This window comes from Schistocerca nitens, chromosome 9, assembly GCF_023898315.1.
Source record: "Schistocerca nitens isolate TAMUIC-IGC-003100 chromosome 9, iqSchNite1.1, whole genome shotgun sequence".
NCBI lineage: Eukaryota > Metazoa > Arthropoda > Insecta > Orthoptera > Acrididae > Schistocerca > Schistocerca nitens.
In genome coordinates this window covers 232,996,918-233,021,892 of record NC_064622.1, presented here as the reverse complement: position 1 = coordinate 233,021,892, position 24,975 = coordinate 232,996,918, and the positions used below count along the sequence as shown (strand labels likewise).

Here is a 24,975-nt window from a genome sequence, read left to right as displayed (position 1 = left end):
TCACCAAAATTTGCAATGACCCTTATTGCATAAGTAGCTGAACTCAAACGTTTCAGCAGATCATCAATGTGTTTCTTCCAATTTAATCTCTCATCAATGGACACACCTAAAAATTTGGAATATTCTACCTTAGCTATATGCTTCTGATTAAGGTCTATATTTATTAATGGCGTCATACGATTCACTGTATGGAACTGTATGTACTGTGTCTTATCAAAATTCAGTGAGAGTCCGTTTACAAGGAACCACTTAGTAATTTTCTGAAAGACAGTATTGACAATTTCATCAGTTAATTCTTGTTTGTCAGGTGTGATTACTATACTTGTATCATCAGCAAAGAGAACTAACTTTGCCTCTTCATGAATATAGAATGGCAAGTCATTAATATATAATAAGAACAACAAAGGACTCAAGACTGACCCTTGTGGAACCCCATTCTTGATAGTTCCCCAGTTTGAGGAATGTGCTGATCTTTGCATGTTACGAGAACTACTTATTTCAACTTTCTGCACTCTTCCAGTTAGGTACGAATTAAACCATTTGTGCACTGTCCCACTCATGCCACAATACTTGAGCTTGTCTAGCAGAATTTCATGATTTACACAATCAAAAGCCTTTGAGAGATCACAAAAAATCCCAATGGGTGGTGTTCGGTTATTCAGATCATTCAAAATTTTACTGGTGAAAGCATATATGGCATTTTCTGTTGAAAAACCTTTCTGAAAACCAAACTGACATTTTGTTAGTACTTCATTTTTACAGATATGTGAAGCTACTCTTGAATACATTACTTTCTCAAAAATTTTGGATAAAGCTGTTAGAAGGGAGATTGGACGGTAATTGTTGACATCAGATCTATCCCCCTTTTTATGCAAAGGTATAACAATAGCATATTTCAGTCTATCAGGGAAAATGCCCTGTTCCAGAGAGCTATTACACAGGTGGCTGAGAATCTTACTTATCTGTTGAGAACAAGCTTTTAGTATTTTGCTGGAAATGCCATCAATTCCATGTGAGTTTTTGCTTTTAAGCAAGTTTATTATTTTCCTAATTTCAAAGGGAGAAGTGGGTGAGATTTCAATTGTATCAAATTGCATAGGTATGGCCTCTTCCATTAACAGCCTAGCATCTTCTAATGAACACCTGGATCCTACTATATCCACAACATTTAGAAAATGATTATTAAAAATATTTTCAACTTCTGACTTTTTGTTCGTAAAGTTTTCATTCAATTTGATGGTAATACTGTCTTCCTCTGCTCTTGGTTGACCTGTTTCTCTTTTAATAATATTCCAAATTGTTTTAATTTTATTATCAGAGTTGCTGATTTCAGACATGATACACATACTCCTGGATTTTTTAATAACTTTTCTTAATATAACACAGTAGTTTTTATAATTTTTGATAGTTTCTGGGTCACTACTCTTTCTTGCTGTCAGATACATTTCCCTTTTGCGGTTACAAGATATTTTTATACCCTTAGTAAGCCATGGTTTCTTACAAGGTTTCTTACGAGTATATTTAACTATTTTCTTGGGGAAGCAGTTTTCAAATGCATTTACAAAAATGTCATGAAATAAATTATATTTTAAATTGGCATCAGGTTCACGGTACACCTCATCCCAGTCTAACTGCTGTAGGCTTTCCCTGAAATTTGCAATTGTTAAATCGTTGACTGAACGTACCACTTTGGAGGACTGTTTAGTATTGCTGAATGGAGCTATGTCATATATTGTAACTAGCTGTGCGCCATGATCAGAAAGACCATTCTCAACAGGCTGAGCATTTATCTGGTTAAACTTATCTTGGTCTATAAAGAAGTTATCTATCAGTGAGCTGCTATCCTTTACCACCCGAGTAGGAAAATCAATAACGGGTGTCAAATTGAAAGAACCGAGTAATACTTCAAGGTCATTTTTCCTATTACCCTCTTTCAGAGAATCTACATTGAAGTCCCCACAAATAATAATTTGCTTCCCCCTGTCTGACAGATAGCACAACAAGGAGTCCAAATTTTTCAGAAATAGATGAAAATTTCCTGATGGGGACCTATATACAGTTACAATTATAAATGTGCCTTTATTTAATTTAAGCTCACAGGCACATGCTCCTATATGTTTCTCTACACAAAACTTTTTTGTTTCTATACTTTTTGCACAATGATAACTTTTGACATATATGGCAACTCCTCCTTTCTCCATATTTTCTCTCATTACATGTGCAGAGAGCTTATATCCACTTACATTTACCTTATCCATATCAGTAACAATGTGATGCTCAGACAGGCATAGTATATCTATTTCATTCTCAGCTTCTGAATCTTCTAAACAAACCAGAAGCTCATCTACTTTATTCTTTAAACTCCCAATATTTTGATGAAATATACTTACATTATTTTTAATTATACCTTTATGAGAACCTTTCCTTATTCTAACATTTGCAGTACTCTCCTGTCTGAGTTTCTCATTGTGCTTAGGCCTAGTTCCTATACCAATGGTCACACGGTGTTCAGAGAGGCAGATTATGTCAACTGGGTTGGGTGACTTTAATTCATCAATGCAATTACCTAGGACTGAGCTACAACTTGGTGGAAATAAAATTTCTGGTGATTGGTGAAAATTTATAATTGATAGCTGTGATTGGTGATCCAATGTGCTAGAATTGTGCTGTTTAATTTCTTTCCTAAACTGAAGATTTGTTTCAATCCTGACCTCTCGTAGAACTTGACATCTTTCTGTCTTACCTATCCTAAAAAAGGTGCTGCTCCAACACCTGTAACCACTGGTATTTTACCATTCATGGCAGTGCCTCCCCCCCTTAAATTTCCTGCTATTACCCCAGCCAGTTTCCCCTTCCCTTTCCTGTTGAGATGTAGGCCGTGCCTGGTATAGTCCCACCTACTGAGATAATCAACAGGAACCACTTACTACCTTGAGGACTGTGCATTACCGTGTTTCGTGGACATTGAAAAAAACCTGTTAAATGCTTACCGATGATATAATCCGCATCGGCGAAAATGATATGATATCAGGTTCTTCCTAGTGTTTTCAAATAGAGGAGAAGACTAATTAACCGGCTCTTGTATGAAGGCTAGATATAGACCCTTATCTACAAGTCAATAATGAAGCTTACCAATCAAGTGAGTATCTCGCCTTTTACATAATACGTATTACTGAACTTTTAAGAAGAAGCTCTTTGACGGTATTTATACGTTTAGCCTTTATTAAATGAAGAAAAACTTTCAAACAGGTGTTTAGAGTCAACTTGGCTTATAGCTTTTTTCTCTCCAGTTGACTCTGTTGGTGCAGGTAGTCACCTAACGTCTGTGAAAATACACTCACATCTGCTTTAGTACTCTGCAATTCACAATGAAGTGCCTGACGCAGGGTTCACCGAACCAACTTCATTCTGTTTCTCTTGCGTGCCACCCTGTTACAGCACGCGGGAAACACAAATACATACGAGTACATCTCTCCGTGAGTGCTCTGATTTCTCATGTTTCATTACGATGATCATTGCTCCCTATGTAGGTGGGCATAATCCAAAATTACCACACTCTGAGGAAAAAATTTGTGATTGAAATTTCGTGACAACATCCAGCCTCAATGAAAAACGACTTACGTTTAGTGATTGCCGCACCAGTTCGCGTACCATATCCGTGGCACATCTCTTCGCTATTTCGTGACAGTACAAAATGAGGTGCCCTTCTCTTAACTTTTTCAGTGACCTCCACAGATGCAATATGATGCGGCTCCTGCAACGCACAGGACTACTCTGGAAGAGCACGGACAAGCGTAGTGTACGCAGTGTCTTTAGAGGCCCCGTCACACGTTTTAAGTGTTTTGTCAATAAATTGTGGTCTTCGGTTTATTTTACCCACAACATTTATGTAATGCAACCAACTTAAGTTATTCGTAATAAAAATCCCTAAGTATGTTGTTGAGATTATAGGCCTTATATTTGTGTGATTTTTAGTGTACCCGAAATTTGGCCGATTTCTTGTAGTAGTCATGTGGTCGACATCACATTTTTAATTATTTAGAGTCAATTGCCACTTTTCGCACTACACAGATACCTCGTTTAAATAGTAGTGGAATTTGTTTTGCGCATCTGATGACTTTATAAGACGATAAATGACAGCTCCATCTTCCAACAATCTAAGAGTGCTACTCAGATTGTCTTCTAAATCTGTCATGTACACGAGGAACAACAGAGGGCCTATAATACTTCCTGGGGAACGACAGGTATTATTTCTGTTTTACTCGATGACTTTCCGTCTATTACTACGAACTGTGACCTTTCTGGCAGGAAATCACGAATCCAGTCACACAACTGGGACGATCCTCTGCAGCCACGTAATTTGAACAGAAGCAGCTTCTGACGGTGGAGAACGTTGTCAATAACTTCCAGGAAACCTAAATATACGGAATTTCTGGAAGCCTATAGCTACGGAAGCACTTTGACAACCCCGTCAATAGTGCTCATTACTTGCTGACAATAAATTTTGAGATGCGTTTCGCAAGGCGATCCAGGTTACCCGTTTGTCAATAAATTTTTTTTATTTTTTGAGGTAACTCATAATCCTCGAACAGAATATATGTTCCTAAGCACTACGGCAATTCGAAGTTTACGGTATGGGTCTGTAATTCAGCGGATTAAGGCTATTTCCTTTCCTGGATATTGGTGTGAGTTGTGCAAGTTCCCAGTGTTTAGGTAAGAATGATTCGACGAGCAAGCGGCTGTATATGCTTCTATAAATATGAAGCTATGTTATCAGCATACTCTGAGAAGAACCTGTCTGGTATACAGTATGGACCGAGGCTTTGCTTTTATTGATTTAAGCTGCTGTGTTACACCAAGGATATCTGCTTGTAAGTTACTCACGTTTGCAGCTGATCTTGATTCGAATCGGAAATATTTACTTCGTCTTCTTTGGGGAAAGAATTGGGTAAAACCACTTTTAGTAACTCTGCTTTAATGGCACTGTCATCTGTAGCGCGTTATAGTGTAATGGAGATATTCATTGCATATTTCCGCTTGAGTTCTTTACATACGACCAGAATGTCTTTGGATCTTCTGCCACATTTATAGATTGAGTTTCGTTGTGGAAACTATAAAAACCATTTGTCATTTGAGATCGCGCTGAATTTCTAGCTTACGTAAAGCTTCGTCACTCTTGGAGATTTCGCGTTCTTCTTTGATATGCTTTTTTCGTCGCTTCTGCAACAGTGTTCCGACCTGTATTGTGTAATGTGGGCGATCAGTAGCATTTATTATTAATATATTTGGTATATGTTACTTGACAGCCGTCGATAGTATTTATTTTAACTCAAAGCATTATATAAATAAATAATGAAAAAAATAAAAACTTTACGTAACCAGACGTCGTAAACGTTTTGTTTTCTGGCTCGTTCGCGTAGCCACGCTTCCCTCAACCAGTTACATGTAAATTAATTTCCATTTTCCTTGTCGGACTGCTATTAACACCCACAGGACGGAACAACGGATAATTTTCTGTGAAGTACAAAACGCCTGATAGCTTTTATCACTACAATTCGCACGTATCTGATAACGTTCGCTTTACGTAACAACGGAAGCTTGCTAGCCTATAAAAGGCGATGTTGCTGACTCCTGGCTACTATTCGCCATGCAGAAGACACTCATTGTCATCGTCGTGGTCGCCGCCTGTGTCGGTAAGCCAATTCGCCGAACAGAGCCACGTAACTTCGTTTGTAATTGACTCTTAGACGCATTTGTAACAGATATACCAATAACGTTGTTTGACCTCTAACTACGTTTCGAAGAGGCGAACAGCTGGAAACGAATTACTTGTTGCTAATCTTTGAGACACTCCGTTCTTCCATCCGTTCTCTATATGCATCCCCTTTCTCATGTACTGCACTGCATGCTTTCACCAGTACACAAGCCTTTATTCATTTGTTCTTGTATCCTGACTGACAGAACGGACTCAACTGCGTTATAGTTTTGGCTATCACCTCATACTGTTTGACAGAAAATATTACACGTGGAGGCATAGGCATAACTTTTTCTCATGATATCCCATGTGTAAAAAAAGGAAAAGGTAAAGGATAAATGAGGCAAGCGTCGCGTACAGCAGAGTGAGACTATGTGCACCTAATTACTTAGAAATAAACTCTGGGAAAGGAGATTAATATTACCAGTCAGTAACTGCAAGCTCCAAAAAGAGCAGCCATTTGGAATAAAATGGAGCATTAAGTTGCTATGTTCACATATTCTGAGTTGTGGTAGCATTCCCGTTTGGATATTTGATTAAGTGGAGTTCGTTTGAGCAATATCTAACAGACGGTTGCTTGAAGTGCTGTCACTAAATCTCAATAATGCAACGAACCCTGTGCTTACATATCGTTTCGATGACAAGACGATGGAAAATAATTTTCTTCTAAATCATATGGGCTACACTATGGATTATTTATTGCGCTGATTTAAAGAAGCAGTTACGACATAGATATCGTACAAATTTCCACAAGCTAAACAGTAAATTAACTACCTTGATATTTCGTAAAAAACCTTAATGAATATATACATTTTGTGGTTTTGTGCTCCATGGCTGCGTTTACATTCCAGTTTCGTTAAATTAAGTGTTAGTTCCATTTTAATGTGACGCAAAGAGACGACGAGCGTTTATGGTAACTGTATGGTATTGTTCGTAGCGTTCGCAACATAGGTCTACAGGCGTTCCTGCGGTAGTCAGTTTGGAAGCTAAACACATTTTTCACATATTCGGTCATCCGTGAGGCAGTGTGGCTCATGTGTTGCTTCTTTACCGGAGAGGGTTTTTAACTGAGTACTAACAGCACTACCATACTGGCTCTAATTCTTTGGTGTCTCTTCCATTGTGTCTAATAATTTTAGTTCTCACGTTTGCAGATAAAAGATTCTCATATTCCTCCCGCCTTGTTTTGGAACGAAAAGATTATTTGTTATGAAATTGACCGCTACTGCTCCTAAAAAGAACAATGCTTGCGCCAGAATTACTTTACGAATATACTCTGAGACAAAAAGTGACGGAACTCGGTCGATGTAATGTGCGTGTACAGTCAAACAAATGATTGCAACTTAAGAAAAAATTCGATAGTTTATTCAAGAGGAAAAGCTTCATAAGTTGAGAAAGTCGTTTACGCTTTGGTCCACCTTTGGCGCTACGTGAGCAGTTATTAGTCTTGACATTGTTTGATAGAATGGTTGGATGTCCTCCTGAGGGATACCTTGGCAAATGCTGTCCAAATTGCACTCTAGATCTTCAAAATTCCGAGTTGCTTGGAGGGACTTTCCAATAATGCTCCAAATTTCCTCAACTGGGGTGAGATAAGGCGACCTTGCTGGGTAAGGTAGGTTTTGGAAAGCACGAAGGCAAGCAGCAGAAAGTCTCGCCGTGTGCAGGAGGGCGTTATCTAGCTGACATGTAAGCCCATGATGCCTTGCCATAAAGGGCAATAAAATGGGCTTAGAACATGCTGTAAGGTTTCCGAGGATGACATTCAAAGTGGTCCTGCTATGATATGAAATGGCACATCCATCCATGGGTGTCTGAAAGTACGTCCCCACTGGTCATCGGGGCTCGGTTCAAAGCGGGTCTCATCACTGTAGACACTTCTAATACAGTCAGTGAGATTACAAGTCGAATGTGCCCGACAACACTGAAAACGGGCTTGTTGGTGTACAGAGGTCAATGGCTATCGGCTCAAGGGTCACCTCCACAGCAGGCGACTGGTTCATGTACGAAACCTATCTCTAAGATAACAAAGGTGATGGGATAACGACATGCACACATACAAGTGTCGGTAGTATCGGGTACACAAGGCGTAAAAGGGCAGTGCGTTGGCGGAGCTTTCATTTGTAATCAGGTAGTTACTGACAATCATTCTTTGCGCGCACTATTTGCGAGTGGAACAGGGTTGGAGGGATCAGATAGTTGTACCAAAAATTCCTTCCGCCACACACCATTAGGTGGCTTGCCGAGTATGATGTAGATGTGATTCATGTACAATATTTCCCCAAGGTGATTGTGGCCTCAACAAGGTAATTAGCTTACTTTTAACGACGCGGAAAGGCATTTGGAGCGAGACGATTGGGTAAGTACATTCTGGAGATCGTTTGGGAATTCAGAGTGTGCCGAGAATATGACATTTCAGGCGGACAGTGCAGTGGTTGATGGCCTTCACTTAACGACCGACAGCAACTGCGTTTGATTGGTCAGTACTAACAGGCAATAACAATACGAGAAACAGCCGTAGTAATCAGTGTGAAACGTACGACTAACGTATCTGTTACGGCAGTGCTGCGAAAGATGTCGTTAATGGGCTATGGCAGCAGACGACATACCCGAGTGCCTTTGCTAACAGCATGACATCGCTTGCAGTGCCTCTCCTGAGCCGATGACCATATCGGGTGGACCCTAAATGACAGGGAAACGGTGGTCATGTCAGACGAGTGCCTATTTCAGTTCGTAAGAGCTCATGCTAGATTTTGAGTGTGGCACACACCCCACTTAGCCACAAAACCAAGTTTTCAACAAGACATAGTGTAAGCTGGTAGTGGTTCAGTAATGGTGAGGGCTGTGTTTAGATTCAATGGACTGGTTGGTCTAGTTCATCTGAACCCCTCATTGCCTGGCGATGGTGAGAAATTGCAGGGCACTGTCAGTTCTGATACGGTGTTGTGTTCCTAGGGAAGTTGATCTTTATTACATGCTTGCTATAGCTGGAATTTATCTGACTTCATTCATATCATGAAATGGTTGGCAGCAGTTAACGCTCTTGCTTGTGTGGTCCACTGAAGGAGTTGCGGTAGGCTTTGCCTTCATCTAAAGGAAGAGGGTGCCGATTTAAACGACTGCAGTGAAAGCGTACGGTGGCTCACGGCCGAGGGGATCGTTTTTTCTGCAGAACCTGGGTGAAAACGTTGCGGACTGCCCTGCTTCTCAGTCTCATTGTGCAGACTCGTTAGATGGCGCCAGTCGGCCGGCGGCCGCGTCCACATAGTCCGACTAGCTGTGGGCAGAGCATTCATGATCAGCAAATAAAGCAGAGGATGGGCACTTGTTAGGCAGGAAGCCAATGAGACGACTGTGCGTTTCTGCGAATTTCCATGATGAGTGGCGCCCAGACGTCAAGACTCTGCTTCAATACATATTTGTGACGCCACAGGGGTTTATCGAGTTTATGGCCATTATTTGGAAAGTTCAAGATGGATGCTACAGGGGACATAGCAATCTTTGTATGTAAGACTGTGGTTCCATCGAGTATATGTTTTCAGCAAACGTCACAGCGTAAACGTGTGAGAAAGAGGCCTCTAATCTGAGTGTTCTGGTTAATGTCGTGTGTTGATCCCCAGGAGATCACTTTGTTCACTATAGGCCGCATATCATTGATAGCGTTTGGCCAAATAAAAAATATTTGTGTCGATTATTTAGTCATTTTTTTTGTCTCGTGATGTTTAGAATGAATAAATCTATTCTTATTTAGATCACAACTGCTCCCAGTGATCTTATTCAACATTACCTTTGCCACATTTTTACTAAAGTCATGATTGCGATTGAAAGTTGGATGTTTGCAGTGGTTATATTTGGCTAACAGAAGACCATTTGCAGTCATTCAGTGGTGGAACCATTATGGATGACAACGCGCCATGTGCCATTGTTCGAGTTTGGTATGAAGAACATTCTGCGAATAGATTGGTCACCTAGATCGTCCAACACGAATACAGTCAAGCGCTTATGTGACATAATCAAGGGCTCTCTTCGAGCACAAAAATCCTGCACTCGGAACGTTTTCGCAGTTGTGGACGGCTATAGACGTAGCATGGGTCAGTTTTACTGCAGGGGAGTTCCAACGACTTTTTGAGTCCATGCTATTTCGAGTTACTGCACTACACTGGGCAATACGACGTCCGGCACGGTATCCCATGACTTTTGTCGGCTCAGTGAAAACTTGTGGCCTCTCATGTGAGGTGTCTGGTCGACCATAAACTTGTGGAGGTCAAGGAGGTGGTGGCTTCAGTGACAGGGAGGCAAATAACGAGATTCATACGTAGTGTTCGATACATCTGTATACTTAACGTGATTCCCAGCAAGTCCGACGCAATATCCAACGTAAGTCTGTGAGATAGGCCGAGTCCGATGTCCGCAGAAGTAACGAAGGCTGAATGACAACGCTTAGAGTAGACAGAAAGAGCGAACTGCAGCAAGACTATACTAGACTACGGTAGAGAGCGGTGGGTTGTCTATTAAGTCGTTTTCGTAGTGGTACTGGGCGCATGGGCTGAGGAGGGTGTGTCTCTGAGCCGACCATAGGTTGTCGGTGTAGTCACATGGGCTACCGCCAAGTTCTAGATGTGGACTCAGGTGGCGTGGTATTGACAGCACACGACGTCACACGAGGTAAAAAGTGTGCTGACACCCTGGGGAGTTGGTTATGTAGACAAAGGTTATGTTAGTCACGTAACTTGTTTAGACGAAATCATTAACAGGGCTGTGAAGCCCTGACGTGCTCATACTGGGGACAAGTTGGATGTAACACACACATTCGTTCATGATCAGTTCTAATCATCTAGCATTACCACTACTGGTGCCGGTATGGATTACATCATAATAGGGACAGTTTCGTTCAAATAACTCATTGCGTAATGTACGTCTTCTTGGATGTGGCGACAGCATTTCTGTCCAGCTGAGCTGCCACTGCGAAATTTTACTATTCATTTTTAACTTTTTCTGATACATGGTATTTGGATACCGTCAAGATGAAACTAAACCAGTAGTTCGTGGAACCTGAAAGTTAATAATTTCTGTTCGGTTACTACAAATACCTGGGACGTCATCACACGTACTTTAAGTCGTAATTTTTGGAACACTGAAGAAAGATCGATATTCATATGCATGATATTCATTGACGCATTGTCAGCGTGTTTTCAGAAAATTCGTTCTTGTGAAACGCAACCAGCTCTTCATTCGCAAGTAATAAAGAGTGCTGTCGACGAGGGGTCTCAAATTGATTCCATATTTCTAGGCTTCAAGAAGGCTTTTGACACTGTTCCTTCCAAAAGACATCTAATCAATTGCGTGTCTATGAAGTATCACTTCACTTACGTGACTAGACTCGTGGGTTCCTATCATATAGGTCACAGTTCGTGGTAATCAACAGAAAATCATCGAGTAACACAGAACTGTTCCAATGCAATCTCGTTCTTTTTCTTCAGTAACGATTGTGGTAGCTCTATGAAGAAAAACACGTCCAGTTTCGATAAAACAGAACTATTATCCGGCTTTCCCAAAAGAAGAGCTATAGTCTCTCTTCCCTCCCTAACCTATGTAAACATTTTAGGAGGCAATCTTTGTAGCCCTGTTAGACTGTTTGCAGAATAAATTATCGTTTGCCCTCTAGTGAAGTCATCAGAATATCCAAACCATTCCCAAATAATCACTGTATCGGCATGGTGTGAAAAGTGACAGAATAGATAACCAATAAGGTCACCCAAATGAGTAAGAAAAGAAATCCTTTAAATTTCTGTTACACCAGAAATTACACAAATTTAAAAGCTGCCAGTTGAACTAAGTATCTGTGAATTACTTTTAAGGACAATTTAAATTGGAAAGACCAGATAGATAATGTTATGGGGAAGATATCACATGGACTACACTTAACCAAGACTTAGATGGTATAACATTTCTACTAAAGAGACTGCTTACAGTACCCTTATACGTCCTTTGCAAGTCATTAAACGAATGTCGATTTCACTGCAACGAGATCTTCTCACAAAATTTCCGTCACAAATATTTTCCCTTAATGTGAAAGTATTTTACTGTCACCTACCTACATAGGGAGAAATGACCATCTTAATAAAGTAAGAGAAATCGTAGTAGCTACAGAGGTATGTGTATGTAAATGTTTATTTCTCTCACGCGCTGCACCAATTTCTTGTGCATCAAATACTCTGCCGAACTCAAGCAGTGTCGTTATGGTAGCCGCACGTTTGTCAGTGGCATATCTTAGGTCATCAGTTGGTGCCGGGTGTTTACTTAATCCCGACTGATACTTGCGGTATAAGTTGTACAAGTTTATCAGCTATGATGTGATGTACACCTGATGATTTTTTCTGACTTTTACCAAAGTTACAGAAATCCTTTAACAGGACGCAGGGTTCGTATTGTTATACTGAATAGAATGTTTGTTGTATTTAGCGATGAAACAGAAGCTCCAAAATTTAGCAACTTTCTTGGAAGCACTCTATATTTGGAGCCTTTATATTTCTACAGGGTGATTCACGAAGATATGCCAATATTTTGATATGTTATTCTATAAGAAAAACTAAAGAAAACAGTTCAGATAAACACACGTCCGAAAATGTTTAGTTACGGAGTTATGGCTAGTAAAATATTTTGTCGGCAATTTAGCAACTTCACTATTTTGAATTCATGGCTGTACGAGGTTAAAGCAAAGCATGATTTCCATTCATTTTGTTTTTATTGATCAAGTGGATCTAATAAAACATGTACCAGACGTGTATCTGCAGCAGTTTTCCAGAACATCCAGAGAAGTAAAGATGTAATTTCGTAAAATTTTAATTTATTAACTACTTGGCCTAATTCGCTTTTTAAATTCCGGACTATGCACAACGTTTTCAACACAAGTTGTAGAGAACTTAATTTTGAAAAAACGGGGTAATAACGTTACGTGAAACTGTGTGAATATGTCAGATAATCTACTTTCATCAATACCATAGCACATGTGAATTCATGTTGGATGTTCTGGAAAACCACTGCTGTACACGTCTGGGACATGTTTTATTAGATTCAGGAGACCAATAATAAAAAAAATATAAAAAAAACTGAAATCGTGCCTTACTTTAATCTAAAACAGTTTTGCGATGGCTTCGTATTAACGAAGTTGCTAAATTTCACGGAAAAGCTATTATTAGCCGTAACTAAACATTTGCGGACCTATCTTCATATGAACTTTTTTATTTAGTTGTACTTGCACAGTAACGTATTAAAATATTTGCATATCTTCGTGAATCATCCTGTATGCAGTCCCCTTTGGGCTGTCGCGATCGATATATCTAATGTTCCTCCAAGTTGTGTGACAAAATTTGTGCTGTGTGGAGTAGACAACGGATATTAAATTATGCTCTCAGAGTTCTGGTGCTTAAATTTTACCATATCCTTTACATTGTCAAACTTTCGCTGCAGCTACCTCTGTAAGAAACTTCCTGGTAGATTAAAGCTGTGTGCCTGACCGAGACTCGATCGGGACCTTTGCCTTTCGCGTCAAGTGATCCACCATCTGAGTTACCCAAGCACGACTCACGCCCCGTCCTCACGGATTTCCTTCTGCCAGTACCTCGTCTCCTACTTTCTAAACTTTACGGAAGCTCTTTTGCGAACCTTGCAGAACTAGCACTCCTGAAAGAAAGGACATTGCGGAGACATGGATTAGCCACAGCTTGGGGGATGATTCCAGAATGAGATTTTCACTTTGCAAGGTTTGCAGGAGAGCTTCTGTAAAGTTTGGAAAGTAGGAGACGAGGTACTGGCAGAAGTAAATCGGTGAGGACGGTGCGTGAGCCGTGCTTGGATAGCTCAGCTGGTGGAGCACTTGCCCGCGAAAGGTAAAGGTCCCGATTTCGAGTCTCGGTATGGCACACAGTTTTAATCTGCACGCACTTCGCTGCAGAGTGAAATTCTCATTCTACATCTGTAAGAGTTTATTGCATGCAGTGAGATGCGTGGGGTGTAACAGCAACAATCTCAAAATGTTGCGAGTGCACAATCTTCTTAGCTATATTATGGAGAGAGTTTCTCCAAGTAATTTCCTGTTCACGCCTCGAATTAAGTTGAATTACTCTTATAGACACTGAAGTGAATCTAATTCCCATTGAATGGATGACAGTTTGGTAAATTATTGCGGATTCTGGAACTGTTTTGTCATAACTCAGAGGTCAGTTGACCATATTAAATACAGGAAAAGCATCGAGATATAGTACTGTGAGACTTTTGATGGAGAATGTGAACATTTAGTATCTCTTTAGGTCTCTCAACTAAATAACTTCAATTTTCTATTGTGAACGATAAATTTACTGCTGTAATTGCGTTGTATGACACATATTAAAACCGCAAAACAATTCCTTTGCGTAGGAGCCATCTCTGCACAGGTGGAATGTCCCGAGGAGTGCCTAGGGCTAGCAGGAGGGCCTTCGGTTGCAGAAGACAGACTGCAGTCTGGTTTGTATATTACCACTTCATATGTCTGAAAAATATACTGAAAGAAATATTTTTTTTAAAATTAATTGTGTATTCCAAAAATTATGCGATTTTTATGCCCATATTCTTTTCAGTTCTTCGTTGCTATTTTTATACAGTTAATTAGTACTAATATTTTTTGGTGCTTGTGGTAGTATAAAATATTTACTGCTAAGTTTTAAATATATTTTCAAGGTCATATTTTTACGATGAAAAATTACATATGTTAATTTGCTTTTAAACAGCGTTTTTATTTTTAACCGATGAATTTATGTCAATCCTTAGAGCTTGAGCACGACTATTAATTAAATAAAATTTGCAGCACCTCTAAAACATAAAGAAGCGCCCTAGAAAAAAATGTTGACACTAACTTGTGAAATTATATTTGCAAGAAACTAAACTTCTGACATCAAAGAATACCAAATAGTAAGGCAGACAACACACTTCAGTTTCTTATCATATAGTTGGTAATTATTAATGTGCGCAAATCGGTCTAAGCTGTTTCGAACAAACACAGCTGCCTCGTGGTATTGATTATAACATGGGTTAAATGGTTAGCACAGTTAACAATTAACACCATCAATAGCCGAATAAGTTGCACACTTAACAGGTATTACCTGAGCCCAGTTTGTCGTACTCGTTGCTATGAATTAGTAGATACACTAGTGGAAACTCACCGAACTACAACCAAACTAACTCTTAACGTATCCGCCTCTTACAAGTAAGGCCGTTTGTCGTAAGATATCACTTACAATTTTCGCACAAAAACCCATTTACCCAAAGACGGCTCTAACCTTACCTAATCCAGCTGAACCGCAGTGACCAACATATGTTTTTCCTTTATGCCACACTTCAGTATTTGACAGTAAATAACGTGCAATGCGAAAACACAATGCAGTTCTTATCGTACTCTTGCCAACAAAAGCTAACACTTAAATACCAACACACTTAACGGCGTTTAGAAAACTTCATAAAACACATACAGCGAAACTCAGTGCTCGCTCTGACATGGATATCATGAACTCGAGTTCTCGGTGAATCCAAACAGACACAAACTTGATCGAGTGACAATATAAGCAACTATGGTGGAGCTGATTACAATTAGTACATCGCCGCGCGGGGTAGCTGTGCGGTCTTAGGCGCTTTGCCATGGTTCGCGCGACTCTCTCCGTCGGAGGTTCGCGTCCTCCCTTGGGAATGGGTGTATGTGTAGTCCTTACCGTAAGTTATTTTAAATTATATTCAGTAGTGTGTAAGCCTAGGAACCGATAACGTCAGCAGTTTGGTCACATAGGAACTTACCACAAATTTCCAAAAATTTGTACATCCTTGCTCAGTCGCGGTTCCTTAACCGTTTAAACAGAACCACAAGAAGGACAAAGTCCCATTACCGCCAGAATGATGTGCGTAATTGATTCCCCGTCAGTACATTCTCTGAACTAATCGTGCAATCCCTGATATAGGCTACCAGTACAAGTTATCAGGCAGATTCCGCAAATCCAGAGATCTTAATGGACAATTGATTGTAAAAAACACCAGACAGACAAACTAATGATAACTGATACTCCGGGCAATTTGCATGCAAAAAAGAAACGTAAACGTCCCCAACCACAAATTTCACCTCATTGCAGTAACATCGTAAGCTAATCAGAACGCACTTTCCAGGACATGATACCTTAATTGACGGAAACGCACCGACGCTCACAAAACTCACAGCAAAAAATGTAGATTTCGGCGTGTGGTTGCCTGCAGCAGAAACGAACACTAAAGTAGAGCTGGTAGAATGTAGCTCATTGTAGCTCCTGCTTTCAGCATCCGTGTGTGGATTACCACGCCATCGGGTAGCTGAAAGAAACGATTGTAAAGACTTTTACTTCCAGGAAAATACTCAGCAGTAACTAACTAAAGTTTCCTGCACAGGACGCCATGGAAGGGACCTGCCCCGTCAAAGTCTACGAGCGCCACTTCCCGTCTCAGCGACCAGAGCAAATGGCCAGCCGATACCCCAGGAAACCCACGTTACCGAAGTGTATAATCCAGGGTTTTGGTATTATCTGGTAATTAGTTTATCACTAAGTGCATGTGGATTTTTGTTTTTAGGAGCAGTGTGAACTTTACTTCTTACCTATTGAAGGCGTTGTGTCCCAAACTCGGAGGAAAATTTAAATACCCTGACGGAACAAATGTCACAACACCAAGAATAATTAATGTAAAGGAATAAAATTCCTCCAATACATTTGTCCAGGTTATTAACAGGGCAAGATCACAGGTTAATGTCAGCGCGAGATGATCCATTGAAAATGTGAAGTGCTGGTACATTAATAACCGTAGCATCTGCCAGAATGTTTGATGCAAACACGCATGTATTTTGTTTTACGGTTACCGGATGTCAGTTTCTTGAATGGAGTTCCTTGCTTGTTGCACCCCGTCGGTCAATACAGGGATGATTAACGCTTTCTGTGGAGGACGCTGGAGCTGTCGTGTGATGATGTTCCATATGCGCTCGATTGGAGACAGATGTGATGATAGAGTAGGCCGGGGCAACATGTCGACACTTTGTAGAGCATGTTGGGTTAAAACAACTGTATGTGGGCCAGCGTTATCCTGTTGGAAAATACACCCTGGAACGCTGTTCATGAATGGCAACACAATAGGTCCAATCTGCAGGTTGACGTACAGATTTGCTGTCAGAGTGCGTTGGTTACCCGTAAGAGTACTCCATCTGATGTATGAAATCGCATCGCAGACCATAACTATAAGTATAGGTCCATTACGTCTAGAAAGTAGACAGGTTGGCCGTAGGTCCTCAACTGATGTCCCAGTAACCAACACACAGCCGTCACTGGCAGACAGAACCTGCTTTCACCAGAAAACACGAGAGATTGCCACCGCGCTGTCCAATGGTTTGGGCACAGCGGAATGCATGCTACAAGGCGTCTGGCTCAGAGCTGTGCTTGAGGTAACAGATTTATAACAGCTTTCTATGGCGCTATGATGTCAACCGCTGCTGAAATATGCCCCAGAACCACACACCGAACGTATGGTCTTCGTAGTGCCACGTAGCCATCCGGAGACCGATCTTCTTGCGACTGTTTAATCTCGTGACGACCGCTGTCACCAGTCATGCAGGGTGGCTACGTTCCTGCCAAGTCTTTGTACAGTATCGGAGACGGAGCATCCAGCTTCTAGTACTGTATTACACGACCTCGTTCAAACTTAGTCACCATAAACGCGTTCTTGACTAACAGCAGCACACCGGGTCCACTATCAAAAGTAACTAGTGCTCACGGCCGCTACAGCATGTTTTTAGAGTAATTCTGATGTCGCACAACTATTTCTTGGTGTTGCGACTTTTTTCCGTCAGTGAATGTTAGCCGAGGCTGGCACGATGCCGTCTGGTTCACTGATTATTTGACGTTACAGCGTTTATGAGCACTATGCTCCAGAGATCCACGGTCGAGATGATTAATGTTCCTATAAGCTGCGTCAAGCAATCAAAGTTTTGGTGAGTGTGAGGAGTAAATCACGGAACCTGCAACATACACTGCCATGGCTGGAGTTCTAGTTTTACCAATAACTAATACACTGTTATTCTTTTCCAGTGGATTTACGTGTATAAGAATGTGTCGTCGCGTAGTGATGTGGGTGCGGTGTAATGGCCGGCCGAGTGGCCGTGCGGTTAAAGGCGCTGCAGTCTGGAACCGCAAGACCGCTACGGTCGCAGGTTCGAATCCTGCCTGGGGCATGGATGTTTGTGATGTCCTTAGGTTAGTTAGGTTTAACTAGTTCTAAGCTCTAGGGGACTAATGACCTCAGAAGTTGAGTCCCATAGTGCTCAGAGCCATTTGAACCATTTTGGGGTGTAATGGAAGAATCCTCATCTTGTTGCAACTAACCAATTTTTACGATAATGTAATACAACCACTGCAAGAGTAGCGGCAACGGTGCTTCGTTTCCGCTTGCTAGTAAGCACAACGCGATTAACAATTGCCATAACTGGCGGAAAAAGGAGTTGGATTAGCTTTAACTTATATTTATTGTACGCTTCAGTGCGAATAATCTCAACGTCTACACTTGGCAGGTGCTGCATAAGGGACGAAACAAAATAATAACTTGCATCTATATCTTGAACAAATCACGGCTGAATTGCTAGTAGCATTTGTTAAGTACATCAGCGATAAGGATCGGTAAATAATTCATAGTTATACGACTTGCGTACAAAAAGCAATGCAACACATTTTTTTTCAGGATGCAGGTAGGTTTTATTCAAGATTCCAGTACACGACATTCTTCCTTATTTTTTTTTTAATTCAAAACCTTGGTTCAGTGCGACGGCCTTGCTCCACGTTAGTGGATGGCCTGTATCCCCCCTGTTACTGCTCTGCTGGTCAACGTTGCAGCCAACGTCCAGATCCATGAATAGCCTGGCCATCACGCTTCCTGCGGAGAACGTCCTTCATTGGGCCAAACAGATAAGAGGCGGAAGGTGCAAGATCAGGGCCGTAGGGTGGATGAGGAAGAGCAGTCCAATGACGTTTTGTGAGTTCCTCTCGTGTGCGCAGAATTGTGTGAGTGCTTGTGTTCTCACGGTGGAACAAAAGTTCGTTTGTATTTTTGTGCGACTAACACACTCACGTCGTTTCTTCAATTTCGTTGTAGTAGCACAGTACACTTCAGAGTTGATCGTTACATCATGAGGGAGAACGTCAAACAGGACCACATCCTCAGTGTCCCAGAGGACCGTCGTCCTAACTCGCCTCGAATTAGAGTGTCCGCACGTTGAAACGTTGCAAGAGTCACAGCTGCGTGAGGCCTCCCGTCACGCAGGACTCCGGACAGGTCTGAGCGACCTCGCAGCGATAATCGCCGACGTCTCGCCCCGCGACACATCGTGCTTTTTTCAACTACTAGGTCTCCGTTGACATTCCAGGCACCTATGAATTTCTATGAAGCTCAGGTTTTCCGCTGAAAAGAACTTTATGACAGCTTTCTGCTTGGAATGCACCTCAGTGACAGACCCTAATTTGAAGGTCATGTACAGAGCCACCGCCAATCGGAACGTAATGAAACTAGAGGGACTGAAGCGGTAGTATTCAACGACGTTCCACAACAAATTTCGCGTTTTCCAACCTAAACTGGGCTGAGAAAAGCAACGTGTTGCATTACTTATTGAAAGCCCCTCGTAAATACGTTCATACTGTGGGTTCTTTTATTGATTTCATAGTTACATTACATTAGAATGCATTTCACGTAACTATGCCCACATTTAAAATTCAGCTTGCTCTTTTCTCGCAAGATATACTGCGAACCATGGTTGAAGGGTAAAAAGCACATTGATAATCATAGATTTCCGAGAAACGTTTGACATAGCGCCCCAGTGCAGGTTGTTCACAAAGGTGCGAGAAGAGGGATTACACGGTCGCTGTGGCCGAGCGGTTCTACGCGCTTCAGTCTGAAACCGCGCGACCCCTACGGTCGCAGGTTCGAATCTTGTGTCAGGCATGGATGTGTGTAATGTCCTTAGGTTAGTTAGGTGTAACTAGTTCTAAGATCTAGGGGACTGATCACATCAGATGTTTAGTCCCATAGTGCTCAGAGCCATTTGAGGCAATATGGATTATGTTTCTAGATATGTGAATGGCTTCAATACTATTTAAGTAATACAACCCAGTACGTTTTCCTTGTCGGCGAGCGTTTACCAGAGACTAGTGCATTGTCAGGAATGTCTCTGGGGAGCATGATTTTACAGCTTTTATTCTCTATATACGTAAGTGATCGGTCAGGCTGCAGAGATTTACGTCTTTCTGCTGATGATGCTGTAATGTACGGGAAGGTGTCGACGTTGACTGACTGTAGGTTGACACAAGATGACCAAAACAGAATTTCTAGTTGGTGAGATGAGTAGCAACGTGCTTTAAATTTAGAAAGATATTAGATAATGTGATCGAGTAGGAAAAAACAATTCCTGTAACTTTAGAATACAGAGTTAGTCGTGTGCTGCATGACACAGACTCATCGCTTCAACATCTAGGCGAAAATTTGTAAAGCAATATGAAATGGAACGATCAGGTCAGGTTTTTAGCAGGAAAGGCGAATGATCGACTTCGGTTTATTCGAAGGATTTTGGGTAAATGTAGCTCATTTATAGCGGAGGCGGCATATATAACGCTAGTGCGACCCTTTCTTGTGTACTGCTCATGTGTTTGGGGTACTCACCAGGTCGGGTTAAAGGAAAACATCACAATAATTCAGATTCGTGCTGTTAGATTTGTTACCGGGTGGTTCGAGCAGCAGGCAAATATACTTTGTGGACTCAAATGAGGACCTTAGAGGGCAGACGGCACACTTCTCTCGAGGCACCATAGCAGATATTTAGTCAACTCAGTTTTAAGGCTGACAGCAGAACTTTTCTATTGCCGCCATCGTACGTTTCGCGCAAAGACCAAGAAGATGACTTGACAGAAACTGGGTCTCGTCCGGAGGCTTGTAGACAGTAGTTTTGCCCTCGCTCTATTTGAGAGTGCAACAGGGAAAGAAATGACTAGAAGTGATGATGTGTGAATGAATAAGAGGCTGAACCTTTCCGGTGAAATAATTCTGAAGACTTATTTTATTTAAACGACTCAGTAAGTGCATATGCTGAAGTGAAACCTGAGGAACATTTCTCGCAGAAATGGGCTATCGCTGTATGGGCTTCATAAAATGGCTATAGTGTCTTTTTTTAAGAAAAATTTAGTAGTCACGAAAATGATTACAACGATGTTTGAAATGCGCACGTAAAACTATCTTGAATCGATCTTGATCGATGCTGAAAAATATGGAAATCACGACAGCAATGTCTCGGAAAAAAACGTTATGTTATAATATGTTATGTATAAAGTGTATCACTAAGATCATGTATGAGTCTCTAGTTACGATGACTTCCTCGTATTCACAATAAAGTGAATGTAATCGCGATTAGAAGGCTATTTATAAAGGAATCCTGGAACCGTATCTGTGTAACTCTGACTTCATTTCACTATAGTAAATGCAGGCACAACATCTAGTTGTGTCAAAAAATGTTGCCCAGGAGACGTAACAACACCACAGCTCCGATTGAAGGCCTGAACAAAACTCAGTTAAATTCATATAAATTTTAGTGCATTGTGAAGACTACAATAGTCTTACACGCTTCTGCAAACGGTATCTGAGAATAAGCCTGGTTTACTTCTAGTGTAATAAATATCTCTGCTTATCGTAGCACGAAAACATGAATGGAAGTCTCGTAGTGAAACAGACTGGAGGATTACTTTGTAATTCAGGCCTCTTTAATCAGCTGCTGGCCAAATCCGCCTCATCTTTTCAGAACTAAAAATATGAGTCAATATAATGATGATACATAGTCTAATTATTTCTTCACGTAACAACTAACCGATATTGGCTAAAGTTGTTTCATCCGTGGGGGTAAGAGTCGTTATGATTGTTACCTTTTCTTCACGTTATGACTGACTTCAGTTTCGTCGCTCCCATGTCATCAGTGGGAACGTCAGGAAAGAAATCCAGTAAGTATTTGGCCTTCTCGGTTGACAAGTGATCGATCTCGAAGTCTTCCTTCCCCCCAACCGAATTACCAATGGCATCGTAAGCCCACAAAATTTACATGTTTGTGCTTTGTAAAGCTACCCTCTGGCTCGAATGTTTTATCAAATAACATCCCAAAGTTTGCGATACTGCTAAATGACTTCCCCCTCTCACGCGGAATTTGCAAGTTAAATAGTGCTATTTAATCGGAGTCAGCTAGTAATAACATCTCGGCCGAATTTTCCATCTTACAAGTTCCCACATCTGAAACCAATGATGGAATTTTTCAAGTTGCATCGTTATTACGGTAACTATTCTCCCTGAGTAGGGAAATTGAACTGCGTGAGTCCAAGCATACACAGCATTTTTCCGCATATAACGCAAATGAAGGGAACAGTAGGTGTAAATCCTGCTGTCCTACTGCACATGTCAGACATAATAATTAAAACAGTTTCCGTTCCGTGCAGCTAGTCACTAAGACATTGCACATTTTCCCTTTCGTACCAACTGGCAAATTCACTTAACATGGTTGGTACTCACTCTCCCGAAACATTTCGGCACTAATTCTATTCTCATTACCACCCTTACCCACTGTTGTCTCTACCTACTGCTTATTAAACTCGGTTCTATCTTGTTCATCAACAGCACCACGAAGACAAAAGGTTAAAAAAAAGTACAGATAACCTTAGCTGTTGTGGACTTTTACTAAAAGCATACATTTTAAATAGATGATGACGTGTAACTAGCATTCAGAGGTTGAAAATATTTAATATGACTATCGTTGTGGCAAGTCGAATGGAGTACTAGTAGACTACTACAACTACATTTATCACTACAACCTAAATTTCTGAATTAACTTTACATGATAAAAATTTAACAGTACTGTAGAATATGCTAGAAGAATTCATGGGAAGCAGTATACATATTTTTCGAAATGGTTCAAATGGCTCTGAGCGCTATGGGATTTAACATCTGTGGTCATCAGTCCCCTAGAACTTGGAACTAATTAAACCTAACTAACCTAAGGACTTCACACACATCCATGCCCTATGCTGGATTAGAACCTGCGACCGTAGCGGTCACGCGGTTCCAGACTGAAGCGCCTAGAACCGCACGGTCACAAAGGCCGGCCTACTTTTTTTTTCGAAATTCTAAAATATGAAGTACATGACTAGATTATAGTACTTACTATAGATTGGTGAAAAGTACACCTTCCCCGTTGGTGCCGGAGGAATTTAGTTGCGGGAAGACGGTTCTAGTTCTTCGAAGAATGAAAGTAATGTCAACATGTCTACAAACATCATTTCAGTAACATACAGGGCTGCAGTCATATCTTGCTCGCCCGACGTCGGCAGCAATACCGGTCGATACAGCACTTCTCTTAAACTTCCGACATAGTAACATTCATACTTATTTTTAATTCTTAACTCACTTTTACTTTCCTCGAAGCATTAAACCTAACAGCTCTCAGGCAGACACGCTGAAGCACACCACTTCAAATAGAAGGCCTGCCACAAATCTTAACCATAGAATAAATAGAATGTAAATTTATAATAAAATATAAGGCTCACAATGTTCTCAACCACCCTCTGCTGCCAATACATAACTCAGCCAAGGAGAGTGGTAGTGCTAAGTTGCTATATATACGGTAAACGGGAAAAGAAATCACAGAATAAGCTTTTGAACATCACAATAAATTCAAATCCGGCACCAATGGAACGGTACCATGTCTATCGCGGCATAATTCTTAACGTTTCCACAATGTAAATCATGAAATTTGGCCTATTGTCAGTTTGAAATAGTTAATTGTAATCTCTTCACCCACGACGATAACATAACACTTATTTGATCCGTAATACTGTTTCTGTGATGCCTCCTCGACACATAAACTTTCTGTTGTGTCAAACTAAGAAGAGATATTAAAAGACTAGGCTTTCGTTAAAGTAAGTTAACTGATACATGCCGCCTTTCGCTCTTGAAAGCTATGCAGTATTCATACACTTTGTCAACAACGATGGGTGAGAACGAAGCAAACAACCCCATTTATAAAATACTGATTGACATTTGTGCACGATGAGTGTACAGACGGTCTGTTGCTTTTCCTATCTCCCTGCTACAGACGTGCGCAGTAACATAAGAGCTGAGGAGACACTTCCTGCAAACTTCACAAACAGGTCCTTGTATATTCTCTGCAATTCATATGCTACATTCGTTGATATAAGAAGTCAATTGTGGAACGTGATGATGGCTCGAGATATGATAGAAACAAAGTAATAACCAAGTTTTTTTTCTTGTCCTCCTCTCTAGCGTCCAACGCTTCCTCCATCTAGGGGCTAAACCACGACGCAGGAAGGTGGATGAGCTCTTACCAACCCACGACCGCACTGACGTACAACGGCTACTCACCATTCCAGGCCTGTTGCTGTTCACCACCGTAATAAATGATAAAATTTGCTACGACATGTTTTGCTCTTTCATTAAATTGAGTAATAACAGCACCATGTGCAGAAATAGCTCGTACGAATATTAATTTACGCAATTCTACTGCAAATAAAGTACTTCTTTTCCTCATGATGATTTGATTTATTTTGTCGTTTCATCCCAAAACTTCAGTATCAATAAAGAAGCTTTTCCTTTCACATTTTTCCTAACTGCCTACATCAAAATATCCTCGTTTCCACACAAGTTCAGTCATAAACGACTGGATCCTTACCTTGTGCAATACAAAGTTAACAAAACTGAAATTATGACTGTGATTAACAATAACACTGGTTAATCATTACTATGGCATTAAAAAATTGTAATGACACACATAGATACCTGGATTTCACCCAGTACAATGAAAGAGGCAGCGAAGTGCCACAGAAAGTATGCGACCGTTTGATGGAAGATATTATCCAGCAAAAAGATATAGACTAACTTGCCAAATAATTCGTTAGAAAACAGAAAATTTTATTTACGATGAATATATACACCAAGGGCATTAGTTATAGGGTCGTCAAAGGTAGGAGAACCAAAATAATGCCCATCAGAGAGTTCAGATAGAAAAATCCAACAACAGCGCCATCTGAAATCACTATTTCGTAAACAGCAGCACACCTTGCCATGTTCATTTGCTTAATGTGCTATTTCGATTGACT

General features: G+C 40.8%; 1 long non-coding RNA gene across 10 annotated transcripts in view; it reads left to right on the top strand.

Annotated features, from left to right (window-relative positions):
- LOC126203518 (uncharacterized) overlaps positions 1-24,301 on the top strand; it is a 254,145-nt gene extending 229,844 nt beyond the window's left edge. For 5 of the 10 annotated variants that reach the window (XR_007540282.1, XR_007540283.1, XR_007540281.1 and 2 more), the window contains exons 3-4: positions 16,196-16,332; positions 24,143-24,301. This is a non-coding gene — a long non-coding RNA (uncharacterized LOC126203518). Of the gene's footprint in view, positions 1-5,657; positions 5,694-14,170; positions 14,258-16,195; positions 16,333-24,142 lie in introns of those variants that run through there. The other 5 variants (XR_007540278.1, XR_007540277.1, XR_007540276.1 and 2 more) reach the window with 2 other exon arrangements.
- Positions 24,302-24,975: the final 674 nt, after the last annotated feature.